Raw genomic sequence first — 14198 nt, forward strand, 5'->3', positions numbered from 1 at the left:
CCTTGTGCTGCGCTTCTGTCTGCTTTATTTGCTGTCCTTTGGTGTATGATAGAATATCGGATATTATCTTTTTATGCGTCAGTGGATAAGATAGGGCATCTGTCCAAAAGTCTTTGGGCAGGAAAGAAAGGAAACAAAGTGACATTGCATCATAAAGTAGTAATTCTTACAGATCAGGTCAGTTCTCGTTTACTACAAAAAGTTAAGAATCTGTTTAAAATTTTGAACAGACAAGGCCTTGTGAACCTGTGACAGCTTCAGATACATTAAAAATGGGGGGAGTTGGCATCTGGGTAGATTTAGGAGGCCGCTTGGGGTGGGAAGATCACATTGTTGGATGTTTCTGCAAAAGCAATCAGCAGTGAAATAATAATGTTGACAATTAAATTATCTCCTGTAGGTTTCAGAATTAACACCCAATTGAGATGCCAGAGGCAGGTCATGCCTCTTAGAACTATTGTTTCACACTGTGCTCAGACTCAGGGAAATATCACTGCATTGGTTTAGACTTGGTCCACTTTTTCAAAGTTACCTCTGCAACCATACAGGCTAACAACACGTTTTGTTTGTTTTTTCCCCAAAAAACACAAGCGGTAGCTTAGATCCTGGATTACAATGTTGTGATAAGGGGTGACTGAAGTAGCTGTGGAATCACAGAATACACACAAGATCCCACCTATAAGGATCAACAAAAACTGAGGACCTCTAATTGAGCACATCATCATCACAGCAAGTCCCAAAGGGACACAGCCCAGGAGTGGCGGAAACTTCCTAAAAGGGAGGGGGCCCACCAGAGCTCAAACCCAGGGCCCTGCTCCCATGCCGCCTCTTCTCCCCAGGACCTCACCCCCTGCTCACTCATTTCCCGCCCCCCACACCTGCCATTGCTCATCCTTACGGCTGGTAAAAAGTGGGAGGACATAGCCCCCCTCTTCTGGCGCCCTTGACATAGCCTCTTCGTATAGATCGAGCACCACCCAGAGCTGTCTCTAGCTAGGTTTTTAAGATGGTCTGGCTGCATATTCCAGTTTATGTCTGTTACTGGCGATCTTATCACTTCAATGAAGCATTTGGCTATCACGTGATCGCTGGCTGTGAAGCAGCATTCCTTGGTGCACGTGCTTTGTAATTCATTGGTCTGCCATCCTAATAATACATCCATACCAAGAAAGCTGCCAAAACCAAACCAGTTCTGGAGGAGGCTGATCATCTGATTTTAATTCTCGTCCCTTTCTCATCCCCTCCCACCTTTTCCTCATACCTTTCTATCCCTTCCCCATCTACCAGCCCAGTTCCACATGACACCAACTGGAAGATGAGAGAAGCAAGAGAGAAAACCCATACATGTATATGTCCATCTCCCAACATGGACCATATTCTGTATGGAAGTCGGTACATGCAGAAATTATGCAGCATCTCTCGTCTCCTGAGCCCTTTCCTTTAAAAAAAGAAAACAACAGCTTTTCTCCTTTCTGTATTTCTTCTCCCCTTTCTATTTTAAACTGTGCACCTTTTCTCTAGAATGGTTACTCATTATAGATTTTCTTTTCTTTAAAAGGTCACTTATGCCTGAAAATGTTCTACCTATTATTGTTACACGCTGCACTTAAATTTATTAGACCTGAAAGAGATTAAAGAAAAATGCATCGCTCCCTGTTTTATTTTACGCATGTGACAGCACTTGTGTATACACACTCAGGCCTTGGCTACACTTGCGAGTTACAGCGCTGTAAAGCCACCCCCAGCACTGTAACTCACTCCCCATCCACACTGGCAAGGCATTTGCAGCACTGTATCTCCGTGGTTGCAGCGCTGCATGTACTCCACGTCCCTGAGAGGAATAGCGAGTATTGCGCTGCCGCTGCAGTGCTACGGCGCCAACGTGGCCGCCCAATGCGCTGTGAATGGCCTCCAGAATTATTCGGCAGTATCCCACAATGCCTGTTCTAGCCACGCTGGTCATCAGTTCAAACTCTACTGCCCTGGCCTCAGGTAACCAACCATGTGACCCACCCTTTACATTCCCCGGGAATTTTAAAAATCCCCTTCCTGTTTGCTCAGCCCGGCGTGGCGTGGAGTGCTATCAGCGAATCTTTCCAGGTGACCATGCCTCCACGCGCCAAGCGAGCCCCAGCATGGAGCAATGGCGAGTTGCTGGACCTCATCAGTGTTTGGGGGGAGGAAGCTGTACAGTCCTAGCTGCGCTCCAGCCGTAGGAATTACGATACCTTCGGGAAGGTATCAAAGGACATGATGGAAAGGGGCCATGACCGGGACGCCCTGCAGTGCAGGATTAAAGTGAAGGAGCTGCGGAGTGCCTACCGCAAAGCCCGCGACGCAAACGGCCGCTCGAGTGCTCCCCCCGCGACCTGCCGATTCTACAAAGAGCTGGATGCGATACTTGGGGTTAACCCCACCTCCACTCCGAGCACCACCATGGACACTTCAGAGCCGGTGGGGGGAGGGGGGGAGGAGGAGGAAAACGGGAGTGATGGTGGTGGGCCGGATGGAGACACCCCGGAATCCCTGGAGCCATGCAGCCAGGAGCTCTTCTGAAGCCAGGAGGAAGGTAGCCAGTCGCAGCGGCCGGTACTTGGTGGAGGACAAACAGAAGAGCAGGTTCCCGGTAAGCAGTTTTTTTTTTTTGGGAAGGAATTTTTTTGGTGCGGGCTCTTTGGGAGAGGGGGGTTAAGCATGCATGCCTCGATGCGGAATAGTGCATTGATGTGGTTTATCACATCGCGGTAATCAGCCTCGGTAATCTCCTCGAATGTCTCATCCAGAATGTGTGCAATGCGCTTGCGCAGGTTTATCAGGAGAGCCACCATGGTCCTTGTCCCAGCCAGGCTAACGTGTCCGCGCCACTGTGCCGCGAGGGGACCATTGCTGCACACAGGCAAGCTGCATATGGGCCAGGGCGGAAGCCGCACTGCAGTAGAAGACCCTCCCTTGCTTCCCAGGTCACCCTCAGCAGCGAGATATCGTCCAGGACGAACTCCTGTGGAAAATGTTGGGACAGTGTTCAGTGTAGGTGCCCCCTGAAGCTGTTGCCTCTCCCCAAGGCACAGAAACCCAGAGGACAGTGCAGCCCTGAAACAATCAGTCCCCCTTAGTCACCATTTTGAGGCTCCCGTGGGATATGTGTGCTCTGTTTCGGACGGGAAAATTATGCAATTGTGTAGACCCTGTGTGTTTTCTACTCCTTAAGTGCGGGAGAAATCATTACTCTGTCTGGTATAAACAATGCTGCCTCTGTTAAATGTTGCATTTTGCCTATACAGCAGCATCAACCTTGAGACCTCAGCCGCCCCTCTTATCGCCTGCTCAGAGACTGCAAAGACTCAGGAAGAGACCGCGAAAAAGCAAAGAAGACATGCTGCAAGAAGTGATGCGGCAATCTATTAAAGAGAATGAGAAAGCACAGAACTGGAGGGAGAGAGAAAACAGGATCCGCCAGGAAAACGCAGAGCACCGGCGGCAAAGCACGGAGCACCAGCAGCAAAGCACGGATCGGCTCATAAGCATCCTGGAGCGCCAAGCAGACGCTATCCAGGAGCTCATAGCCATGCAGAAAGAGGAGCAGTACCGCAAACGCAAACACCACCCCCCCCACAGCCCTTGTCCCAAAACTCTTTCCATTGTGCCCCACTGTCATCTCCAACCCACTTTCCCCAACTTCCGTGTTCTTCACGGCACCCGCTGCCTCCAACACCAGTATCTTCACCACCCAGCCCTGAAAACCACGACCCTTACCCTCTGCACTCAACCCCCATCGCCATGCAGTATAGCTGTCCTGAAGTGCAGCACTCACTGCACAGCACACCAGACAGGACATACGCGAAACTGTGATTGTACCGTTCCCCACTCCACCCCCTCGTTTCTTTTCAATAAATAATTTTTTTTTCTTTTCAATACATGGATTTTTTGGCTTTGAAAACATTCTTTATTATTGCATAAAGTAAAAGACTCCTTAGCCCAGGAAATAAACAGGCACTGCAAGTCTGCTAAGCAGACACTGATTCCTAAAGATTGGAACTACTGCACTTCACTCCCGTGCAGGGCACCAGATATCACTGCTGGTTTTCAGCCTCAAATTGCTCCCTCAAGGCATCCCTAATCCTTGCAGCCCCGCGCTGGGCCCCTGTAATAGCCATGCTCTCTGGCTGTGCAAATTCAGCCTCCAGGTGTTGAACCTCAGAGGTCCATGCCTGAGTGAAGCTTTCACCCGTCCCTTCACAAATATTATGGAGGGCACAGCACACGGATATAACCGCAGGGATGCTGTTTTCGGCCAACTCCAGCTTCCCATACAGAGATCGCCAGTGGGCCTTTAAACGGCCAAAGGCACACTCCACAGTCATTCGGCACCGGCTCAGCCTGTAGTTGAACCGTTCCTTGCTGCTGTCAAGGCTCCCTGTGTAGGGTTTCATGAGCCACGGCATTAACGGGTAAGCGGGATCTCCAAGGATCACAATGGGCATTTCAACTTCCCCTACCGTGATCTTCCGCTCTGGGGAAAAAGTCCCGGCCTGCATCTTCCTGAACAGCCAAGTGTTCCAAAAGATGCGTGCGTCATGCACCTTTCCGGGCCAGCCTGTGTTAATGTCAATGAAACGCCCACAGTGATCCACAAGCACCTGGAGAACCATAGAGAAATACCCCTTCCGATTAACGTATTCGGATCCTAGGTGCGGTGGTGCCAGAATAGGAATGTGCGTCCCATCTATCGCCCCTCCACTGTTAGGGAACCCCATTTGTGCAAAGCCATCCACTATTTCCTGCACATTACCCAGAGTCACGGTTCTTCTGAGTAGGATGTGATTAATGGCCTTGCAAACTTGCATCAACACGATTCCAACGGTTGACTTTCCCACTCCAAACTGGTTTGCGACCGACCGGTAGCTGTCTGGAGTTGCCAGCTTCCAGATTGCAATAGCCACCCGCTTCTCCACTGGCAGGGCAGCTCTCAATCTCGTGTCCTTGCGCCGCAGGGTGGGGGCGAGCTCCTCACACAGTCCCATGAAAGTGGCTTTTCTCATCCGAAAGTTCTGCAGCCACTGCTCGTCATCCCAGACTTCCATGACGATGTGATCCCAGCACTCGGTGCTTGTTTCCCAAGCCTAAAAGCGGCGTTCCATGGTGCTGAGCATGTCCGTGAATGCCTCAAGCAATTTCGTGTCGTACGCGTTACACGGCTCGATAGCATCGTCGGACTCCTCACTCTCACTGTCACTTTGGATCTTAAGGAATAGTTCGACAGCCAAACGTGATGTGCTGGCGAGATAAGTCAGCATATGCCTCAGCAGTTCGGGCTCCATTTCCCGCAGACAGATCACGCTGCACAGAAACCGTTGAAAGATGGCGCCAAAGGTGGACAGAAACAAAGGGATTTCTGGGATGCGAAGCGATGCATCATGGGGCGTTGGGACAGGACCCAGAATGCCCCGCACCCACGCCCCCTTCCCACAACCCACAGCTCCAGAATGGGAAGAGGTGCTCTATGGGATAGCTGCCCATAATGCACCGCTCCCAATAGCGCTGCAATTGCCACAAATGTGGCCACGACAGTGCGCTGGGCAGCTGTCAGTGTGGACAGACTGCAGCGCTTTCCCTACTCAGCTGCACGAAGTCAGGTTTAACTCACAGCGCTGTAGATCTGCAAGTGTAGCCAAGGCCTTAGTTGATACGTTTCCCTGAGCATTTGTGTGATTCTTTCATGGAAACAGGAAAAGAAAAGAAAAAACAGACAACCCACAATAGCAAAATATGGTTCCATTGTAAGCTCTTTAGAGCAAGGATTGTCTTTTTGATCTGCGTTTGTACAGCCTAGCACAATGGGGTCCTTGGTTCATGCCTAGGGCTCCAAGGCACTACAGCAATACAAATAAAATAAAATAATAATAATAATACAATATTACAACAAAAATGATCTAGGGATTCAGGGGTGGGTATAGTACCTTAGAAGAGTTACAGATGTTTGTACTGACCATATTTTATGATGATAGTGTCTCTTTAAAGAAAGCTTGCAAAAGCTTTAGAATGAAGTGGTGTTTGAAAAATGGTTCAGTCATCACGGTTCATATTTTTACACAATGAGATTCTTCTGACACAGAGAAATGGCAACATGGTTTCCAGGAAGCCAAGTGAGTCAGGAACCAGCCAGCCCAGCTGCATGAGTAACATGAATGGTGTAATGAAGTCGGATGTATCTAATAGACACAGATCACTTGTGGCGGAAAATGTTAATCAGACTGTTTAGGTGTCATTACATTCAGTTAAAGGAATGTGCAACATTTAGAACTTGTCTAGGCTAGGGATTAGCCCCAGTTTTAGCCATTGATGACCAATCACTACTGCAGCTGCACTTGTGCAAAGCAGTACTGTCCCATTCTCAGGTGGTGTAAATTGGTGAGGTGCATATTGGGGGACAGTGGACCTATGCAAATTTACACCAGTTGTGAATCTGGCTCTTAGTGTAGATAGGCAAAGTCACTACAAACTGCACTAGTGTGAATCACAGCTTATCCCAGTTTCAAGCAGGGGTAAGCTGCATTGGTGCATATTGCAGCTTCTAGTGTAGATACGTAAAGGGCTGAGAGTCTGCACTGGTCGCTACAGATGAAATCCCCAGTGTGGATAAGGCCTTATTTATATCTGGAAAGGGAAAGAGGGTGAGAAGGGTGTGGAAAGCTTTTCTGCATTGTAATTGCCTTGGGGAATTATATACACTTTGAAGCAGCTACACTGGCTTTCTTGCAGAGAAGCAAGGGAGATATTTTCTACTGTTACTACAATTAGAAATCTAAAAGTGTTCACAAAAATCTCACTGGAAGTGCTGCATCAAGGTTTCACCCAACATTTTCCACAAGTAACAGTAATTAATTACAATCCAGTTTTATCAATTCTCTGATGGATAAAATAGCTGGTATTTGATATCCAAAAAATGCAATTACGTAGTCACAGCCCTTGTTTAAAGAAGAGCTATGTTTAAGCCTCACAGCCATACATATTGATCGAGGAAATGTCACTAGCTTATCCAGATGAAAAGGGCCTCTGACCCCCATCACTGTAAGACAACAAGGACATATAACATTAATGCATGGAGGCTGGCTGATTTAATGCATGCTATGATGTACAGTTCTGACTTTCCCAGAAGCCACATTAGCTATAGCAATGAGACCAAGATTTGTATTCTTTAACAGGCCTTTTCTTAGCACACAATTCTCTCATCCATGTTAGTGATCATATTGTGTCTCCAGCTAACCATGGATGGGGCAATGGATTAGCCAGTGCCTGCACAAATTTCAAATCGATAGCTTCATTATTTGGCTGATTATGTGCAAACTCTTCTCACAAAGATTTAGGTGGGTCTGATGCTGAATGATATTAATTATAGAATATGAATTATGACTCCTTCCAGGCCTAGTTAGCCATATAAACATTCTATGAATCTGACAATTGGATGTAACTTGTTGCTGAAAGAATCAGGAGCAGTACTGACAACCCCAAAGGTTAAAAAAAAATCAGACCCCAAAACATCATGAGATTGGCCCTAGAATCATGAGGCATTTTAAAAAGAGGTTATGCTGGATGCTTTGAACGTTGCCTGCCGCCCTGCAGCACATGCACTACAACTAGTGCTGCCCACTCTCCCAAGTTATTTGAGTAATGTGATTTTGGGTCCCACTGCAGCTCTCTCACCTCCACATCTGCTCATTTCCCTGGTCAGCAACAAATTCTGCCCTCAATCCCCAAATTAATCCTGTGCCCACAACTGCCCCAGCTCCTACATCAGTTCTGGCCCCCCAGCCCCACCTGCAACTGCTGGGGTTCTTCAACCCCTCTCTCAGGCCTGTGGTGCCTGCAGCTGGTTCCCCTTCTCCAGGCTGGGTGCTGTAAGGAGGAAGAGGGGAGGAGTGGGACTGAGAAGAGCCATCCAATTATTCACAGGAGGTGGGGGAGGCTGAGTTTCCCTGACTAATGAAAAAATGATGAGAGTTGGCAACACTGATTAGTCCTGATGTGTCCAGTGGTGAGGCTAATCTAGGGTTACCATACGTCCGGATTTTCCCAGACATGTCTGGCTTTTTGGTCCTCAAATCCCCGTCCGGGAGGAAATCCCCAAAAGCTGGACATGTCCGGGAAAATAGGGAGGGAGGGGTCGTGGGGCTTGGGTCCGGGCTGGAGCCGCTGGGGCCGGCGGTGCTCGGCCGGGGCTGGTGCCGGTCCGGAGCCGCTCGGTCGGAACCGGGCCTGAGCTGAGCTGGGCCGGAGCCGCTGGGACCGGGGATGCCCGAGCCGCTGGGGCCGGCAGTGCTCGGCTGGAACTGGAACCGGGGCTGGCGGTGCCCGGGCCGCTGGGGCCGGCGGTGCTCGGCCAGGGCCGGAGCCGCTGGTGCTCGGCCGGAACCGGGGCCTGAGCCGAGCTGGGCCAGAGCCACCGGGGCCAGGGCGGGCCGGAGCCACTCGGCCGGAACCAGGGCTGGCGCCTCAGGGCCCGAGCTGAGCCGGGCGGGAGACGCCGGGGCCAGAGCCTCTTGGCCAGGGCCGGCCAGCCGCCGGAGGGAGCCACTCGGCCTCCTCCTGCCCCGCCACCGCCCCAGCCCCAGCTTACCTGCTGCCTCCCTGTTTCAGGCTTCCCGCGAACATTTGATTCGCGGGAAGCAGGGGAGGGGGAGGAGCAGGGGGGCGGAGCGTTCAGGGGAGGGGGCGGAGTGGGGCGGGGACTTTGGGGAAGGGGCGGGGCTGGCGGCGGGGAAGGGGCAGAGTTGGGGGGGGGGCCGGGGCCCCGTGGAGTGTCCTCCTTTTTTTAAATTAAAATATGGTAACCCTAACTAACCCTGAAAGAATGCAGGTGCTGGGTTTTCTGGAAAGCAGGTGTCAGTCTAATTAAACAGTAAAAATGAGTGTCTTCAACTACCACAATAAACTGGTCAAATGACACATCAGGATAAGGTTTAGAAAAACACCTTAACTGATTGCTTCTTGGAAAAGCTAATAAGTATTGCAGAGCATTGTATTAGCGTGTAATGAACCTTCCAGTCCTATTCGTAAACTAAAGCAGCTACATAATCTTACTAAACCAGACCATATAATGTTACTCTAAAACAGAACCCTCAAGATGTGATAATGCCCCAAAGGCCCCAATCAGGATTGGAAACCCACTGTGGCAGTTGTTATACACATATTGTCACTGTTCAGAAGAGCCTGCAACTAGAAACTAGGTAGTACAATTCTTGCTAACCTAATCTTCTTTATTCACTCATTGCTTAAACCCCAAGGCTAGTATGGTGACATCATCATACCTATACACTTGTCTACAAGTCCATGGGCTGTTTGTTTAGAAGGAACAGTATCTGACACAGTTAATCTACCATTACGTCTTTTGAGATGTGTCTTACTTTGTCTTGTATTGTGTGTTTGTCATTACAAGCTTGAAATATTCGTTTTATTATTAATCAATTTTACATGCACAGACTACTTTTAAAGGTGATGTGTGAATCTTTTTACAAATTAGAAATAGGTGCTGAAAGAATCCACTTGCTAAGCTCAGAGGTGCATCCATCTCAGCCACTCCAGTTGCTGGCTCCAGACCCAATGTAATTATCCAGCATGTGGAATTCTGCTGGAAAAGTTTGTGGGTACAAGGCAATGGCAGGTATTTTAGTATATTAAATAGCTTTTGAAAAATTTTGGAGTCAAGAAATGTTTTATTTAACTGATGCAGCATTTGTGACAGGGTTAATGAATACAAACAATCCTCACATGACCTCTGAACCTAGGGATTGTTTTATGACCAGTAGTGGCTATTTTAGGATCCATCCATCCTAAGACATCACTCAGTTGATATGCAAGTGGAACTCCTCCTATAGCAACCTTACCACAACAGCCTGCAAGTACAGCTAATGTGTGTTTCTCTGAGAAGTAGATAGAACATATCAGCATGGGGTAGCTAAAACAGAGATACCTATATACATAGATCTGAGTGGCCTAAACACCCAGAAAGGAGGAGGTAGAATTGACAACCAAGACAAGGAGCAGGATTTTATCAAGGATGGAGAAGAAAGGGTGGATTTTAGAACTGTTATTGGACTTAAACTTTTCACTCGCTTACAGTACCCCAAATCCACAAACCTGGGTAATGAACTGACAGAGAGGAGCAAGGGTATGGGTAAAAAATACTGTATGTTTGATTTCAGACATACAGAGCTTGAGGTGGGATAGAAACATCTGAAAGAAGATAACTAGAGACAGATGGAGATGTGGGACTGCACAGATTACTAAAAAGATGGAGATGGAGAGAGAGATTTGAGAGCCTGGGGTGTAGATATGATAGTTGAATCAAGTGGTCTCAAAGAAGATCATCCAAAGTGAGAAAGCCAAAGACTGAGCCCTGGGGGACTCTGTCAGTGAAGGGAATGAGAGCAGAAAAGCTTATGAAGAAAGGCTGAAGGAGCATTAAGCATGCTTAGCCTCAAAACCATGGAACAGCTGTGAGGATTGTGGAGGAGGGGAAGATGGAGTAACTGACTGCATAGGCTGTTAGTTTGAGGACAGCAGTTTCAGTGGATTGAACAGGGCGAAGGCCAGAATGCATGAGCTCAAAGAACTGGAGGAGGAGCGATCAAGGGAGAAGACTGCTCATCCATGGAGTTTAAAACCAAAGGAGAGAAGGGAATTAGAGCAATAGGCAGGTGGAAAGGATCTGTAGGACAGGGGAAACAATAGCAACACTGGAAACAGAGGGAAAGGAGCATGAATTGCTGGGGATAATGGAAGATGGGAAGGGACTGGGGCAAGAGAGAAGTGAAAGGGGGACATAGGTCAAGACTTGCCATAGTAAGTGGATACAATATACTTTGCACTTACACCAAGTTGCTGTACAATCACTGAGTTGGAGTCACACAAGGATGAGTAAGATGATGCCATTTTGATGTAGTCAGTCTGCTGATTACAACAGCTCTTTAAAATGGTCATCTTTGTGCAGCCAAAAAATATTGGCTCTGCTTTCTACTGTTCACATCCTCTTTTTGCTCAAAGTATTTCCCACAAATCCCATCACAACTGCGGCTCATGCCTGCCATTCCCTCGCCTGGTGATGCAAGAAGCTCACCTAATCTGGTAGTGAAGAATATTGTGGTTCATTGATACTGTAAATACTTATTGCCAAAGGATCTTATTGGAGCCTCTTAACTTACAACAGGGAAAGAGGTGAAGGCCTGCAATAAGAGCATGAAAAGTATTTAATCCATTAAGTTTGGTTTCTGATTAAACTGGCTATTCACAGGCAGAGAGTATACAAGATGGGGAAGCAAAATCAGTCTGAAGAGCAGGTTTTCCCTTGGTCACTTGTTTTTAAAGTAAAGGAAAAGCTAATTTAAAACTAATGGTTTCTCTTTAAAGAATTAAACCAAATGAAAAATCCAATCCATATTAGTTCTGTTCTGATTGTCCAAAACAAACCATTCCTACTGACTCTGAAAACAACAACTATGACACATCACTAGCTGAACTAGTTGCTAGGAGTCAGAAGGCTTATTTATCTTAGGCTTTTCCATAGCACCCTTCATGATAGTATCTAAGGCCTCAATTCAGGAAAGCATGCCTAATTAGGACATTAAGTTAAGCACATGTTTAAAAAGTAAGGTCATGGGACGAGCACATGCTTAAAGATAAATTTAGAAATGAGGTGTAAATTTTTTTAAATGGCACATGGCAAATTCATAGTATATGATCTTTCCTAATGTTTTTAAACATACTGTACTCTTGATTTCTAGACTGCATACCTGTAACCAGTATATAAATCACTGGCATTCCATACACAGATGTATTTGAGTGATTAGATGTTCTGATAATTACATACAGGGACTGATTCCTCACTCCTAGCATAGGCAAAACTCCTGTGCAAGTCAATGGGGCTTTTGGTTTAGTTAGGCATACAGGATTGGGCCCATAGTATGTTTATACCATAATTTCATAGTGTAACACTGACAAACGCACATAGTGCATGAAGTATGTATTTCAGTTTACATATATGGCTTTGGTTTTTTTCTTTAAAACCAAGTAAACAGTAGCAAAAAATCTATTAATGAATCACTATGGTTGTGTTTAAATTATGAAGAGCAGGGTGGATAAAAAAAAAAAAGTTTAATTTAAAATCAGATTTTTTTGATAAAATGCTTTTTGAGGAAAAACCTATCTAAAAGATAGTTTTAATTAAGATATATCTTTGAGCTATAATGTCTCATCATGGAATAGAGATTATAACTTCTAATTCTATAGTATGAGACAATATATTCATGTAATGTTTAAGAAAAGTTTTGTAAATGAGTTCCAATAGTTCATGGATTAGGGACCCAATCTTACGAGGTTCCAGGGGCTTCTGTATAGACTATTTAAATTAATCTTTCTCTCTACCCAATGGGACTCAGTGCTCAGTCTAGAAGATACCATCGGAGATGCTTAGTTTTACAGTTCTCAAACTGTGGATTTATGTCTCCAGAGATAACATGCTTGTTAACAGCAAAAATGTTTTTAAATAAATATTTAGAGGTGAGAAATAACAGACCTCAACCCTATTGTCCCTCTGCAAATTTATGTATACAGAGTGAATCCCTTACCTCTCTCTAAAAATGAAAAGTTTCAAAAAGTTCAATGAATAGAAGATTGTTGGGGGTGGAATAGATCTGGACAAGGAGAAGAAGTCTGGAGATAAATGTGAGAAGGCAGGGACAGGCAGTAGAAACAAAAGTGAAACTGTTTGAGCAGCATATTACAGAATGCACTTTTATGTAGAAATCCATGATTAAATCGAGCCTCCCTGACTAGTGATTTAAATCAAATCCACCCTGATGAAGAGTCAAACTGTTCATGTAGTTATAGTTCCCCACAGCAAATAAAGCTCTGCCTTCCTGCACAGCTACATTTAGGCCAGAGGTAGGCAACCTATGGCACGCATGCCAAAGGCGGCACACGAGCTGATTTTCAGTGGCACTCACACTGCCTGGGTCCTGGCCACCGGTCCGGGGGGCTCTGCATTTTAATTTAATTTTAAATGAAGCTTCTTAAACTTTACATACAACTTTATTTACTTTACATACAACAATAGTTTAGTTATATATTATAGACTTATAGAAAGAGACTTTCTAAAAAATGTTAAAATATATTACTGGCACGCGAAACCTTAAATTAGAGTGAATAAATGAAGACTCGGCACACCACTTCTGAAAGGTTGCCAACCCCTGATTTAGGCATACTTTAACAGCATTTAGACTGTCTTTTGTATTCAGAATATTCACTACTACTTAAGAGGCAAGGGGAATGAGAAATGGTGTATAATGTATGTGTGCTTTCTCTTACATCTTCCCCAAAGAAATAAGATGTACCTGGCAGTGAAAAAAGAAGTAACCTTCAACAACATGGACTTTTACTCAATCCACCAAAAGCTTCCCTTCAGAGTTATATAGTATGTATATATACACATATTCCAGATATCAAAAGCACTTCCAGATCTAAATGCATGGGAAGAGAAGAGAGAGTATCAACTCCCTTAATACTGCAAAGCCCCACCAACAAACGAGAACCCTGGATTATTCTCAAATCTGTTTTACAACAGCCCAATGTACAATACTATCTTTAGTGCTCATATAGCATTTTCCATCCATAGATCTAAATGCACTTTGTGAAGGTGGATAAGCATCATTACCCCCCGCATTTTAAAGACGGGGACCTGAGGCACAGAGAGGTAAAGTAACTGCCCATGGTTACATAGCAAGACAGAAGCAGAGCCAGGAATAACGCTCAGGTCTCAGAACACTAAACACTTAGGCCCTGATCAAGGAAAGCACTTAAGTACTTGCATAAATTCCTCCCTATTCCGCACAACACGTTAATGGCTCTTGTCCACTATTGAGGATTAAGTCTATGGAGAATTTTAAAACTTATTTTTTAATTATCCCAATGCCAAGAAAGACAGACAGAAAAAGCAGCAGCATTTGCAGATACTTTTAACAAGCGAAAGCCACTCTTCTCCACACTGACAATTCACACAAAAGATACACACAGAATTTTACTACACTCCATTGTCTTAAAACAAAAAACAAAACAAAAATCTACAGTGTATAGCATGAGACATTTCAGCATACAGGTAATATTTTCCAGAACCCGAACACAGGTGCTTATGAAAGTGCCTCCTCCAA

At 45.9% G+C, this 14198-nt stretch overlaps 1 protein-coding gene across 1 annotated transcript in view; it reads right to left on the bottom strand.

Annotated features, from left to right (window-relative positions):
* Nucleotides 1–14198, bottom strand: part of NOD1 (nucleotide binding oligomerization domain containing 1) — a 50971-nt gene that overhangs the window by 30244 nt on the left and 6529 nt on the right. The gene's annotated exons all lie outside the window — the stretch shown is intronic.

The sequence above is a fragment of the Terrapene carolina genome, unplaced genomic scaffold (assembly GCF_002925995.2).
Source record: "Terrapene carolina triunguis isolate 2854851 unplaced genomic scaffold, T_m_triunguis-2.0 Scaffold84, whole genome shotgun sequence".
Taxonomy (NCBI): Eukaryota; Metazoa; Chordata; order Testudines; family Emydidae; genus Terrapene; species Terrapene triunguis.